Here is a 16,404-nt window from a genome sequence, read left to right on the forward strand (position 1 = left end):
TTGGATAATGTCAAGTCACTAAAACACTCTAGGCTTGCTATGCATGTGTTCTGATTGTCAACATGAGGTTGTCATAGAAAAGGTGAGAAATTCACCATTTTCCTAGTCATCTCAGAGGAGCTCATGCAGCCAGGGGGCATTAAGTGTAATGAGCAAGTTATATTTAAAAGTCCACAATTTCCTTCCAAGGTACTAAACACAGCGAAGGATGACTTGTGCTCAATTTCCTACTGCTATATTCCTTTCTCCACTTAATTTCCAATATGTCAATATTGTCCTTTCTTCAGACTACATATCTGTGGTAAAGAAGAATGTATTTCTCAGTAAGTATATGTGCAATCAAGGTTCCAATTAAAGATTCACTTCTAAGTCTGGCACAGTGGTTCCCACCTATAGCCCCAGCTTCTCTGGAGATGGGAGGATGAGTTCACGGTCATCCTGGGCAATACAGTGAGACCCCTATCTCAAAAGAAATTGAAAAACAAAAAAGAGTTGACTTTCCTGGAGCAGGTAAGTTGATAACCTTAGAAAACTGCACTGATTAGATCAAAAAGAATTAACCTAGAAGGTAACACCCATGCACAGGAAATCAATGGGAGTCAACTCCCTGTATAGCCATCCTTATCTCAACCAGCAAAAACCCTTGTTCCTTCCTATTATTGCTTATACTCTCTCTGCAACAAAATTAGAAATAAGGGCAAAATAGTTTCTGCTGGGTATTGAGGGGGTAGGGGGGAGAGGAAGGGGGTGGAGTGGGTGGTAAGGGAGGGGGTGGGGGCAGGGGGGAGAAATGAACCAAGCCTTGTATGCACATATGAATAATAAAAGAAAAAAAAATAAATAAAAATAAAAATTCACTTACAAAAAAGAAAAGTAGGGAAAGGAGCTAAATTCTCCTTATCACTAAGAGGACAGATTTGTTTGTTTCACACTACTAAACATATATACGTACCATACATTCACATATATGCTATATGTATGAATGCACGAGCATCCCTTTGTGTCCATGGGGAATTGGTTACAGGACAGCCTATGGATACCAAAATCCAAGGATGTTGAAATCCCTTAATTAAAATAGTGTAGTATTTGCCTATAACCTATGCCCATTCTCCCACATGCTTTGAATCATCCCTACATTACTTATAACACCAAATACATTATAAATCCTACATTGGGCTGGGGACAAGCTCAGTGGTACGTGCTGCCTAACATACATGAAGCTTGGGTTCTATCCCCAACACTGCAAATAAAATAAATAAACACTAGGCAAATAGAGTTGCTATAATGTTTTGTTTGGGGAATAATGACAAGGGGAAAAGTCTCTATGTGTTCAGTACAGATCAATTTTTTAAGCTTTCAATCCCTGATGGTTGAATTGAAGACTGTACAACCCATAGACACTGACAGCTGACTGTTGATGCGTGTGTATCTATATACAAATATGCAAACATACACAGATATACACACGTACATATATCCATCTCATTTTTAAACTTTAGTCTTAAAAGCTAAAGGGAAATATTACCGTCATGTTCTGAATTCTGCATTTATGGTTAGCAATACCTAGTTGATAGGGTTACAAGGCTTAAATGGTGAAACATAACGTTCATAACACAGCCTAACCAAGGCAGGCACTTGCTCATGGCTCCACCTTCCTCACTTCTAGCAAATTAGAAATAGACACAAGGAATTTTGTATTGTATTTGTCTGAAATTTGCTAGGCAAAAGATAGAAGTCTGCTTAAAGAAAAAGGAACTTTTTTTTTTCATTATTAGTGTTTGCACTCAGGGCCTTACACTGGACAGACAGGCACTCTACCACTTGAGACATGCTACCGGCCCTTATGACTTCAGTTATTTTTCACAGAGCTTCTCACAGTTTATGCCTGGGCCAGCCTGGGCCAGAGTTCTCCTATTTATAAGCATCTGGGATAGCAGGCATACACCACCACGCCCAGCATGTTATTAATTGAAATGGGAATCTTGCTAATTGTTTGCCCTGCCTGACCTCAAACTGCCATCCTCTCGATCTCTGCTGAGTATGAGCCACCATGCCCAGCAAAAAGGAACTTTTTTGACTCTTGTATAAGGAACTTCAGAAATGACTGGACACAGGGCCTGAATTGAATTTAGTCAATCAGATCTTCCCTATTCCTTCTCCCTTTCACTCCTCTTCCTTCCTCTATGCTGTCTGGATGCTCCTGGAGCTTCTCCCCAGGAGTAGTGAGGGCAGTTGCCATCAGCTCTAGAATTAAACTTTGCATGCATGTCCAGGATATAATGGACATCCAGTATTTGTTTTATGAATTAATAGACTTAAATAAAATTGGTTTTGATTGCCAAACATGATTAATAGAATAAGTGTGTTCACATTGCTATGAACACATGAAAGTTTCTAACAAGTAAATTTGCAATTTGTGCAAAAGAAAAGTAGACATGTAGAGTTTAATGCATTAAAAGTTTGAAAAGGGTTAAGAGTAATGAAGTCAATCAGCTGCAGGGATATGTACCTGAGCTTTTGAGTTTGATGTAAAAAATGGTTTTTAGATTTTTGTATATGAACCACAACTTCATAAACTCACCAAAACCCAAAAGTTGAGTGGGAGTCAAACAAGTCACCTGTGACGACAGAGCACATTACAAAAACCAACCCCTTCCATAAATTCTTCTCTGGTATTGTTATCAGGACCATTGCTTTGGCAACGTAAGTAAACCCAAGAGGATTATTAATGGAACCTAGAAGCAGGTAGGAGGTTATTCATAACTTGTAGACACTGGGGTCAAGTGGGAAGAAGAAGGGAGGAGGACAAAGAAGATTAAAGGAGAGAGAAGTGATGATGGCCTGTTTGCCGTCATCATAACTGCATTCACTTATACAACAATGTGTTAGATACTCACACTCAAAACACTGCCAATGGATTTCCCATGTATAACTGGAAAAATAGCTGTAGTTGCACCCAGAAATGGGCCACTCTTGAGATACCCCTCAACCCTATCATCTGAGGAAAGTTTGTTCTAGGTCAGAGCCCTGTGCAAGGATTCAGTTGTGTATCTCCTAGACTGACTAAGACAGAGATATGGTGCCTCATTCTGACTCAGTTGCACCAATATGTCAAAATCCAAGTTAGCAAGCATAGATTTTGGGTTTTGTTAACTTTTAGCTATTTCACTTTGTATCTGGTTGCAAATTAAGGATAATAACCATACTTGCCTTGTAGGACTGCTATGAGAAATAATTTAATAAAGCCAATCACTAGCATACAGTAAACTCCTAATAAATGGTAGTTGTGACTATTACTGTGCTGTAACTAGGATCCTTAGAAGGCATTCTCTAATTTTGTTTAATTACTGTCTAACCATTATTGTAAATCTTTTTAGAACATGAACAACAAACTTAGGGTTTCACTTAAAGAATTTCGTTAGGGCTGGAGGAGTGACTCAGGTGGTAGAGAGCCTGCCTAGCAAGCCTGAGACCCTGAGTTCAAGCCTCAGTACTGCTAAAAAAAAAAAAAAAAAAGAATTTGATTAAAATATTTTAAACATTATGAGAGCACATATAAATGACTTAATACAAGGTCTTTACAAGTACTTTCCAAAACTGGATGACAGTAATGGGGGGAGAAAGAAAACTTGTTCAAATCATTTTATAGGCCCTACTGAATAACTTGACTGTTTCAGAAGAACAAGTTCTAGAAATCACATAAGATTGTTTGTCCGAAAGTCACTTGCATGCATTTCACTAGAAATTAATTTTCAATGCAATCCTATTAAAGTCAATAATGATAATGATCAGGGTATGTTATTTATGCTGCTGTAAGAAATAGCCAGAAAGTATAAAATGGTACTTACTTCTTGCAACATCCATTGTAAGTTGGCATACACAGAGGCAAGAAAGTGATGCATAGTCAGAGGCAGAAATTAGAGCAATATAGGGCTGAGGATGTGGCTTAGTGGTAGAGTCCATTGCCCTGGGTTCAAGCCCCACAACCCCCAAAAAAAAAGAAGAAGAAAAAGAGGGGGCGCTGAAATATAAGCCAAGAATTCCAAGTATTGCTGGCAACCACCAGAAGCAAGGAAAGAGGCAAGGAACAGATTTTTCCCTCAGGGTCTCCAAAACTGAGAATGAATTTTTTTGGGGGGAGGGGGGTTTAGGCTACCCAATTTTTAGTAATTTCTTATGATGCTATTGTTTTGCTGTCCCCTCAAAATATCTGTAATAACTTTAATTTCCACTTTTTCAGTCCTACCTTTCTGAGGGCTCTGCCCTCACAATGGATTAATATCATTGTTTGTGGATAGGCCAGTCACAGCAGAAGTGGTGTTGCTATAAAAGCAAGCTGCTCTTGCATCTGCTTTCTTGCTCCCACCTGCTTGTTCTCCCACCATGTGATGTCCTTCACCACTTTATGACACAGAAAGGATGCCCTCGCTAGATGCCAGTACCTTACTATTGGATTTCGTGGCCTCCAGAACTGTGAGAAATAAATGTCTTTTCTTTATAAACTACCACAATGTCATATTCTGTTACAACAGCACAGAATAGGCTAAGACATATAATAATTATAACAAACCTAAGAAGCTAATATGGATGTCAACAGGGCAGTGGAATGAAAAATTAAAGTTCTAGACCAAAGACATGACCCATGTGGAAGGCCAGTTCTAATGCTAGAGCATCATTTGTCTTACCTATAACATGAGGATAATTTTATTTTTAGTGCCAACTTATAGGAACATATGAAAATTAAATCTTTCTAAGCACATTCAAAAATGTGTTCAGTTGAACTTTAAGTCTATAAAGACAGATTCTGTGGTAAAGTAGGTTTGGAAAATCCTGTATGTGTGAGTTCTCTACAGAAGATTCACAATCTAGGTTGTGACGTAAAAGTCACAGAGAACACCTGGAATTTGGAATCTATTTAGACTTGCTTTACCTAGTTTTCTCTGAATGTTTTTGTTCATGGATATTTCCTTTGAGAATATCTAACTAATATCTTGCAGCTGCTTGTGTTCCTTTGGAATACAGCTTAGAAAACAGTTATACCATTATGAGACACTCTGGTTCTTGGGGATATACACTAAAGAATTACTTATGTAGCAAAAAAAGGGGAAAAATTAGGAAAACTGCAGCAATCCTCCACATGTACTCATGGCGGCATCCCCACTCTTATATTTCACCCATATGGCTTCTGCTGGAGGGAAATGGAGGAAGAATGTTATTGGAGTAACAGGTTTTATAAAATGTGCACTCTAGCTCCAGGTTCAGGAGCCTCCAAAAGGAAGAAAAAGAAAAATGGTAAGACTCCTCTGTGTTCTGAGCCCTTGGACAGACAATTTCACAAACACCATCTCATTTCATTGAAATTCTCACTTCATTTCTTAATGCTTGTATCTGAAAACTTACATGTGAAAATATATTCATACATAAAAATATTTCATAATAACAACTTAAAATTATTTTCTAACTCTTATATTGTCAATAAAACTTAAAATAAGTATTTAACAGCTTCATCCAGGAACCCAGATCATATGTATTTTATATCAGAAAACTAGAAAGTCTCAGATTACCATGAAGTGTTAAGGATCCTAAACACTCCAAGTGACGTGTTAATTCGTCCATTGTTCCAGCTATGGGAATACAGTGCAAATACAATAAATATAGTCCCTAACCTCCTGGAGCTTGTGTTCTAGAGGAAGGAGACTCAGTTCAAAAAAATGTGTATTACTACTTAGAAGGTAAATGTTAATGAAGAAAAATTAATCAAGATGGCAGAATAAAAAGGGAAGCGAGTTTGCAATTTCATATTCATGGTGAGAGAGGGCCTCACTGAGCATGAGCTATTGAGCAGGCCTGATGAATTTGGAACAGTCAGTCCACCTGGAGGAAGGGAGAAGAGTACCAAGCTGAGGAAATAGCAAATGGAACAGACAGGACAGTCCTCAGCAAAGTCATGAGACAGCAAGGAAGCTGTGCCAGTGTGGCTGGAACATAGTGATCAGGACGGAGAAGCAAGAGATGATGAGGTCAGGCCATCTTGAGGGTGGGACAGAGGGCAGAGATCACATAAAAACATCAGAGGACATAGTGAGAGTGAGTCGGACAGAGTGAGTTGAGAAGCACTGTAGGGTTTTGAACAAAGAAGCGATGTGATCTGAATGATCTGATTTATGTTTGCAACCATCTATATGGAGACCAACTGTGCAGTGGGAATGAGAAAACTATAGGTCATTAAGACTTGTAATCCAAATTACTCCAGTTGAGAGGTGATAGTGGCTCAGACCGGGGCTGTAGTTGCAGAGGTGGTGAAATGAGTGAATGTGTTTTGAAGGTAGAGCTGACAAGGTTGGTTGGTGGGTACAAGTCTGCCTGACTTCAAAGCATATAAGACAAAGAGAGGCACCAAAGATGCATACAAGGCTTAAATCTAGGTACCTAGAAAGATACTCAAATGACATTAGATGAAATGGAATGATTAGGTAGTAGCCAGCTTTTGGAGGGGGGGATTAGTAAGCTGTGGTGTCTCATGCAGCTACTCAGGAGGCAGAGATCTGCAGGATCATGGTCAGAGGACAGCCTAGGCAAAAAGTCAGTAAGACCCTATCTTAAATAAGCTGTGCATGGGGCACAGGTCTGTGATCATAGCTATGTGGGAAGATAAAGGTAGGAGGATCTCTGTCTCAGGCCAGCCTGGGGCAAAAACACAAGACCTTATCCAAAAAACAACTAAGGCAAAAAAGGAATAGGGGAATGGCTGAAATGATAGAGTACCTGCCTAGCAATGTGAGACCCTGAGTTCAAAAGTTCAAACACCAATACCACCACAAAAAGGAGTGTGGTCATGATGTCTTCTACTTATAAATGATACTTAAATTCATTATGTTCAATAAGATCATTCCAGAACTGAGTTCAGACAGAGAGGACTAAAGGGCAGAAGGTCTTGGATATACAAATGTTTAGAAACCCCTTATTATACACTGGCCATTTTATTCTTGGGATTGATCATTTAGGCAACACGGCTGGAAAGTGAGCAAGCCCAGATGCCTTATCACAGGCAGGGTGTCCCTTCCTCGCCTCACATACTTATTCTCTGGCATAAGGAGGCATGTCAGCACAGCATCAGGAAACTCCGCCTTAGCCTCCTGAAGAAGAAGACTCTAGTGTACCCTGGTGAATTGGCAACACAATTTTAATCACATTGATTCTACCAGGCATATAGACCACATACTCTTTTGGGTTCTTAGGATACAGAAATATCATGATACAGCTTCGAGATCACAAACATTATATATCAGGTTTTATTTAAGATCTGTTGTCATTAAGTGCTACAGGCCCTTTGCTAATCATGCCTCTCCATATCCACTTTCTGTCCTGTCCCCTGCTCCCTTCTGTGCCGAGAGATACGGATATGTATGGCTACATCAAGTGGTTCCATTATTCCCTGTTCCACACAACTCTCACCTTCCAAATTCTAGTCAGCACCCTGTCTGCCCATCCCTTCCCAGCTTAGAGGGGAGAGGGATGGAGACAGCCTTCTGTTAACAGCCCAATGACACAACACTAGTCATCTTGTTTTCTCTACCACCCACTCATAACTTTGTGTCCTGGCCTTCTTAAAGTCTCCTCAAATTACCCAATTTAAGAGTCTTACCATTTTTTCTTTTAGGAAGTCTGAGTAGCACAGATTTAAAATATTGTCATGTTAGCCCTACCCTGCACCATGAAGTAATGATGTGGGTGTAAATCCCATTTTACAAATAAAAGGTGATTTGCCTGAATTCACACAACAAGAGCCAGTCAGGATTTAAAACCAGGCTTATCTTATAACAAAGCCTATACTCTCAACCATTTCGCTACACTGCAAAATGAAGACAACTGTAATTAATTATTGGACTGAGGATGTAACTCAGTGGTATAGTGCTCACCTAGTATGGTAAGGTCCTGGGTTCCATCCCTAGCACTGAAAAAATAAAATACTAAATGTTAATCACTAGATGCCAATTCTTGGGTCCAACATTCTTGGGAATAAAGACAAGGGTTAAAAGAAAAGGAACATAATTAGTGTCAAAGTCTTAGCTGTGCATATGGTTCTGCAGATTTAAGGAATGGCATTAAAATGCCATAAACATCATATCCACAGAATAAAGTTTTTAAAGCTGTTTGTTTTTGTTTTCTGATTTTAAAGAAAAGAGAGCTGTACCTTTAAGAGCTCCTTCATGGGGACTCCATTTCAGAAGCTTGCAGTTTAGAGAAATCAGTAAGCCAAATACCAAGGCATGTTGAGGTCTTATGGAGAGGCAGTCGACATTTAGAAGCCTAAACACGGAGTCAGGGATGAGGCCACTAGTAGTCACTAGATTTCACACGAAGGAGAAAAAAGGCCAGGAGTTGTGACTGCTGACTTCTGTGGGCTGTGGGGGCACATGTCCTTTCCTAACATCAGTCCCCAAGATTAGTTCCCATTTTGTTTCATAGTAAGGAGTTTCAAAGTTTTCCTCATCCCATAGGATTCTTTATCCATCCCTAAAGGACTGCCAAAAAACCAGATGGATGGTCCCCAGGATCCCACTCTACTTTTATCCTGGTTTATTCATTTTTACCTGTTGAAATACTTACTACGAATAGATTGAAATGTTTAGTTCATCAAAAGGGATTTTGCTAAAAAAGTAAAAAGAAGAAGATGCAGAATAACAACAATGACAACTGATATACTCACCCTATAAGTCAAGGTGATCCTTTTCTGTTGAAATGTCCCTGTACAATGTGGAATAAAAGCACAAATAGCAAAGCATTCGAGGTACAGCTCTTTAGTAAAAGTGAAGCTCTAGGGAATGGAAGTCCCAAATCCAAAGTATTATGGGGAATAGAAGTGGGGAAGCCTAGGGCAGGTTAGAAATAAAAAAGAGATGAGGAAGATGGGGGAAGGTTAAACCCTAAGGAGGTGACATGTTAGGCACAGTACTTAGTAGTATAAGAAGTATAAAAACAAGGACAATTGTCCAGAAGATTCTAAAAGGAGCAGAGAACTTTGGAAGATGATACATAATGTTAAGTGGAAGAGTCAACTGATGCCATTCAAAAACAACAGGTGTTGAATAGAGATACCTAAAATGAAGATGCAAATTTCCAAGGAAGTCAAGCAGGACAGGGTCCATGACTTTGGGCCTCTCACCAATTTCAAGGGCATAGATTCCCAAATGAAAAGGAAAATTTGTGAGAAAGTTTGAGTTGGAGAAAGGTAGACTGTAAGTTCTATCTCTAACTTAAGACAGAGGTGATCCATGGCTCCTCCCTTTGAGTCTAGTAAGAGAGGTTTCCATGAACCTGCTTTTGATATGTGGAGTTCAGAAAGTTCCTTGGACAAATAACAAAGCAAGATACCCTCTCAGGTACCATGGGAATGAGAGAGTGGTCAGGAAGAAATAACTTCATCCTCTTAAACTACAAATCAAGATCTATGGTACCAGTGATCAAGCAGAAATTCTCAAGAAGGAATGCCTTTCTAGGGCCATTTTATATGGGATCCCAAAGAGGATCAGAAAGGTGCAATTTTAATATTTCCATGGGTCAATGTAAGAATATATTTAATTTAAATTTTTTTTTATAAAAAGAAAAGCACTTCTGTGGGCATGAGGGGATTCATTAGACCCTGTACATGTAAAGTAAAGCACCAAAAAAATGAGAAGCTGAGGGAGGATAAGAACAGCAAGCAGGGCTGCAAGTAGTGTTTCCTGATACTGTCAAAGGGCAGCCAGACTGGGATCCTAGAAGAATATCTGTGAAGCTTTGAGAGCAAGAATTCAACCATGGGCATGATAATTAGGCAGGGTTTTCCTTTCCTCGTGTCTGACTTCCCTCTCCATTCCTCAGCCCCAGAATCAGAAAGCTATTGAGTATCAAAAAGGTAAGCAAGAAAAGAAGAAACTGATAACACCCCTTCCCCAGAAGTACATGAGTCCAGTGCCAACTCTGGCCAGAGGAAGGTAAGTCTCATTTCTGAGTGCCAGTTGCACTACAATTCATATATTATGACTGAACTTCATAATTTCTGAAATAAGACTGTATTTTGCCTGTTAAGGGATTTGGGTCTTGGGTCTCTTTTATAACCTAAGAACAATCAGAAATGCCATGTTGCCTGTTAGAGGTTTCTTCAAAAGACAGAAGGAAAAAAAAAGAAAGAAAAGCAAATTTTTCCCCAGTAAATGTCTTAATAGTGGCAGTGAAGAGAAAGTTCCTTTTTTTTTTTTATTATAGACTCATTAGCTAGGTTTGTTTATTAAACTAGTGAAAAGGGCTCTCAGGATAAATAGTTGATCCCAAGCCCCACCACATTCTCCAAGGTATGTGTTGACCCCAAGCTGAAGAGTAAAATCCCACACACTGTCATCAGGAGACAGTGATAAGCTAAACGGACTGTCGAGGGTTCAGCTGTATGGTGACTTATTTGTGTCTTTTAGTCTTTCAGTGCAGAAGATTCTTGCAGATGGCGTTCAATCTGAAAAGTCCTTTGATAGCACCACAAGCCAACATTCTACTCACACCCACAGAAGTAGAAAAAGTTCTATCTTGAGTATTCATATCATATTTATATTTTTAAGGGGGTCTAGAGGAAAAGGTGGCTGCTTTATTTGAAATAAGGAGGTAATGTTTTGCTTACTCTTATCATAAAAATCCTTCTGTTTCTGTATTTGGTTTTAGGGGATGGGGAGTAGTTTGAGATTCCTTCCAAAATATCAACTATTTGTTTTAGTCTGTCCTTAGTTTCTTCCATTAGCAAGCACTTTCACAACCTCTCTCTAATGGGAAACATAGTCACAAGCAAGAAAACAAAATTAATTTCTTAGGAGAAAATTTAAAAATGTATGCATTCATAAGACCAAAAGAATGGGCATAATTTAAGACTGTAAGATTAACACCATGCCATCAATTACAGTCAGCAGGAAATGGAATGGAATAATGGTCAAGGATTTTGGGAACAAACATATGAGAGCCTTGTTTTCCTCACATCTTAGGAAGTATTTCTAATGAGCTGTTTTATTCATAAAGTATTTCAGAATATTTTATCAGAACAGTAAATAGTAGTTACCAAAAACTAGAGTGTAGATAGTGCATTTTTAGGTTCAACAAAAACGGGGTGGCACTGGCTGTTGACATCTCAGATTTTCACCTTCTCATGGGAAACACTATGGAGCACTTACTTACTCACACACTTAACAAATAATGTTAAAGTCACATGATGGTTTAGAAGACAGGCTTTGGCTATATCCCATTACTAGCTGAGTGATAGTAACAGAGTCTCTTAAATGTGTCTGAGTTTCAGTAGTTTACTTTAAAACAGGAATGATAACAATCTTAACCTCATGTGATTTTTGTGATGACCATGAAAAAGACCCACTCATATTTCATGCTTCATAACTGGCCAATGACCCCTGGTACTGTGCTTTCACCACCATATTCCCACAGTGCTGCTCACAGCCAATGACCAAGCACAGCAGGGAGACCAAAGCATGCTGCTCCTCCCTATAAGATATAGAACACCCCCAAAAGAAGGCTTTGGTTTGAAGACTCCACGTGGCTTGGCTAGAGGCTTGTTCAACCTAGTTCTCTCTCTTTTTTTTTTTATTTTATTATTCATATGTCCATATAAGGCGTGGGTCATTTCTCCCCCCTGCCCCCACCCCCTCCCTTACCACCCACTCTGCCCTGTCCCTCTCCCCCCCACCCCCTCAATACCCAGCAGAAACTATTTTGCCCTTATTTCTAATTTTGTTGTAGAGAGAGTATAAGCAATAATAGGAAGGAACAAGGGTTTTTACTGGTTGAGATAAGGATAGCTATACAGGGCATTGACTCACATTGATTTCCTGTGCGTGGGTGTTACCTTCTAGGTTAATTCTTTTTGATCTCACCTTTTCTCTAGTTCCTGGTCCCCTTTTCCTATTGGCCTCAGTTGCTTTTAAGATATCTGCTTTAGTTTCTCTGCATTAAGGGCAACAAATGCTAGCTAATTTTTTAGGTGTCTTTACCTATCCTCACCCCTCCCTTGCGTGCTCTCGCTTTTATCACGTGCTCAAAGTCCAATCCCATTGTTGTGTTTGCCCTTGAGCTAACGTCCACATATGAGGGAGAACATACGATTTTTAGTCTTTTGGGCCAGGCTAACCTCACTCAGAATGATGTTCTCCAATTCCATCCATTTAGCAGCAAATGATAACATTTCGTTCTTCTTCATGGCTGCATAAAATTCTATTGTGTATAGATGCCACATTTTCTTAATCCATTCGTCAGTGGTGGGGTATCTTGGCTGTTTCCATAACTTGGCTATTGTGAATAGTGCTGCAATAAACATGGGTGTGCAGGTGCCTCTGGAGTAAACCTGTGTCACAGTCTTTTGGGTATATCCCCAAGAGTGGTATTGCTGGATCAAATGGTAGATCAATGCTTAGCTTTTTAAGTAGCCTCCAAATTTTTTTTCCAGAGTGGTTGTACTAGTTTACATTCCCACCAACAGTGTAAGAGGGTTCCTTTTTCCCTGAATCCTCGCCAACACCTGTTGTTGGTGGTGTTGCTGATGATGGCTATTCTAACAGGGGTGAGGTGGAATCTTAGTGTGGTTTTAATTTGCATTTCCTTTATTGCTAGAGATAGTGAGCATTTTTTCATGTGTTTTTTGGCCATTTGAATTTCTTCTTTTAGGAAAGTTCTGTTTAGTTCACTTGCCCATTTCTTTATTGGTTCATTAGTTTTGGGAGAATTTAGTTTTTTAAGTTCCCTATATATTCTAGTTATCAGTTCTTTGTGTGATATGTAGCTGGCAAATATTTTCTCCCACTCTGTGATGTTCTCTTCAGTTTAGAGACCATTTCTTTTGATGAGCAGAAGCTTTTTAGTTTTATGAGGTCCCATTTATCTATGCTATCTCTTAGTTGCTGTGCTGCTGGGGTTCTGTTGAGAAAGTTCTTACCTATACCTACTAACTCCAGAGTATTTCCTACTCTTTCCTGTAGCAACTTTAGAGTTTGTGGTCTGATATTAAGATCCTTGATCCATTTTGAGTTAATATTGGTATAGGTGATATACGTGGATCTAGTTTCAGTATTTTGCAGACTGCTAAGCAGTTTTCCCAGCAGTTTTTGTTGAAGAGGCTGTTATTTCTCCATTGTATATTTTAAGCTCCTTTGTCAAAGACAAGTTGGTTATAGTTGTGTGGCTTCATATCTGGGTCCTCTATTCTGTTCCACTGGTCTTCATGTCTGTTTTTGTGCCAGTACCATGCTGTTTTTATTGTTGTTGCTTTGTAATATAGTTTGAAGTCAGGTATCGTGATACCTCCAGCATTGTTCTTTTGACTAAGTATTGCCTTGGCTATTTGTGGCCTCTTGTGTTTCCATATAAATTTCACAGTAGATTTTTCAATCTCTTTAATGAATGCCATTGGAATTTTGATGGGAATTGCATTAAACATGTAGATTACTTTTGGGAGTATAGACATTTTTACTATGTTGATTCTACCAATCCATGAGCATGGGAGATCTCTCCACTTTCTATAGTCTTCCTCAGTCTCTTTCTTCAGAAGTTCATAGTTTTCCTTGTAGAGGTCTTTCACATCTTTTGTTAGGTTTACACCTAGGTATTTGATTTTTTTTTGAGGCTAATGTAAATGGAATTGTTTTCATACATTCTTTTTCAGTTTGCTCATTGTTAGTGTATAGAAATGCTAATGATTTTTCTATGTTGATTTTATATCCTGCTACCTTGCTGTAGCTATTGATGATGTCTAGGAGCTTCTGAGTTGAGTTTTTTGGGTCTTTAAGGTATAGGATCATGTCGTCTGCAAATAGGGATATTTTGACAGTTTCTTTACCTATTTTTATTCCTTTTATTCCTTCTTCTTGCCTAATTGCTCTGGCTAGGAATTCCAGTACTATGTTGAATAGGAGTGGAGATAGTGGGCATCCTTGTCTGGTTCTTATTTTTAGAGGGAATGGTTTCAGTTTTTCTCCATTAAGTATAATTCTGGCTGTAGGTTTGTCATATATATCTTTTATAATGTTGAGGTACTTTCCTTCTATTCCTAGCTTTCTTAGAGCTTTTATCATGAAATGGTGTTGGATCTTATCAAAGGCTTTTTCTGCATCTATTGAGATGATCAAGTGGTTTTTGTCTTTGCTTCTGTTAATGTGGTTTATTACATTTATTGATTTTTGTATGTTGAACCACCCCTGCTTCCCTGGGATGAAGCCTACTTGGTCATGGTGAATAATCTTTTTGATGTGTTGTTGAATTTGGTTTGCCATTATTTTGTTGAGGATTTTTGCGTCAATGTTCATTAAGGAGATTGGCCTATAGTTCTCCTTTTTGGAGGTGTCTTTGCCTGGTTTTGGGATAAGTGTAATACTGGCTTCATAAAATGTGTTAGGCAGTTTTCCTTCCCTTTCTATTTCATGGAACAGTTTAAGGAGGGTTGGTATCAGTTCTTCTTTAAAGGTCTAATAGAATTCAGCAGAGAATCCATCAGGTCCTGGACTTTTCTTTTTGGGGAGACTCGTGTAGTTCTCCCTTCCTTTTTCCCTTCTTCTACAGGTGTCTGAACATCATTTTGGCATGAAGTCTCCTGCCATCGTCCTCTCCCCTCTTTAATTCTCTACAGTCTTTTCTCCACCTCTAATAGATCTTTTCCATTTTAACCCATTTTGGTTTATCCAAACTAACACAGTAGGTAAAAAGTAGCATCTGCTTTGTAGTAAGTGCTTAATAAACAACATTGCTTATTATTTTTTAACAAATGGAGTCAAAGGTAACAAAAATATTGAATGCTTGTGGGAATTCAGAGAAAGAGAAAATCATTTTAAACCAAGGTGTTTATAAAAATTTCATGTGTGACATAGACTTTGAGTCAGTTGAGAATATCTAAATGAAATGTAGAGAATAATGAATGACTGGATTTCAGAAATCATAATGGCACCAGAAGAAACCACCCAGTTTCTTTATCACAACAGCACCCTCTGCTGTTTCAGAGTAAGGGCTGCAAGACTGTTTGCCCATTTCAACTTTTCAGGGACTCTGGAAACATGGCTGGAAAACATTGTGCTCAACTGAACCATAGCCAGGAAAGTCTCAGGAGGGAATTCTTTCTTGACATAAAATTAAATCTGGCTTCAGCATATCTTAGAGGAGGGTTAAAGAGTTGATAGCAATAGGTCAATCTCCCCCCAGTTAGTTGACCAAATACAATATTTAATTTTGGTCAACATCACAATTAATTTGTCTTTTGGTATGTATGTGAATCTAAAATGGGGAAGTAATAAGGTGAATATTACATGACTCAGGCAGGAGATGATGATAGGCCTGGTCAAAGAAATGACAACAACTACTTAATTGTACCCTCTACTCCAATAGCTTACTCTGTTATCTTTATTCAGAGATCTCACAGAGAAGAAAAAGCACTTGCTAGGACTAGGAACAACAAATCATTTAATAAGTATCTGGATTTTGAGGAAGAAGGAGCCAATTCTTCAGTTTTGTCTCAGAAAACTACAAAGGGAAGTTAAATATATCTTTGGAGGTCACTACCCTGTGGAGAGCAGGTGAAGGTGCAAAGCTGACCTTCAGTCAGGCGCTAAATGAATTAACTTAGGCAGGAACTAAGTTGCTCATGCACACACTTTATTGCAGGGAGTTGCAACCTAACACCTGATAGCGCCTCAGCCTTCCCCAGGCTGTGCTCACCTTGCGACACGAATCTTAGTCCCTTGGTGGCTGGCTCCAAACCGGTCCTGTCTAGTTTTCAGTCTTGATACACCTCCAGGACACCCAGAGAATCTGACGGGGGCGGAGTGTCTGGTCCACCTCGTCCGGGGCTGCTCTCCATAGGCGTGATAGGCGTGATGCGGGTTGCCCATGGGGAGGAAGTGGCCAGGGTCTCTGATTTGCGTATCGGGCGCCATGTGGTATTTGTTTACATCTTAGGGCTTAGAAGTGCACACACAATATTGTTTTCTTGTAGGTTTTACAATGTATTATATTTTTATATACTTTTCAATATGTTTAATGCACAGTAATCATAATACCCATAACACTACCCTTATACCTGTCTCCTCATAATTTCCTATAATTTTCAGTATCATTGACCAACCCCCCAATGTATAGTGTTCTCATTTTGTCCCCAAGTTGCCCAGATCTCCCCACTGGTAACTTTGCTCTGGTTTTCCCAATATTCGTTCTCACTAATCCTTCCCTTCAATGAGTGTTCTTCAAAGCATGGTCATACTCCCAATCCAAAGGTCATTCCTTTCCTTGGGGCTTGACTAGGTAAATGGTCAACCCTTCCCTTTAAGAATGCAATTCCTTGTTAAGTGCTATTTATGCTATTGTCCTGAAATATTTACATCTTAAATGAATATCTTAGAT

This window comes from Castor canadensis, chromosome 6, assembly GCF_047511655.1.
Source record: "Castor canadensis chromosome 6, mCasCan1.hap1v2, whole genome shotgun sequence".
In the NCBI taxonomy this organism is placed as follows: domain Eukaryota; kingdom Metazoa; phylum Chordata; class Mammalia; order Rodentia; family Castoridae; genus Castor; species Castor canadensis.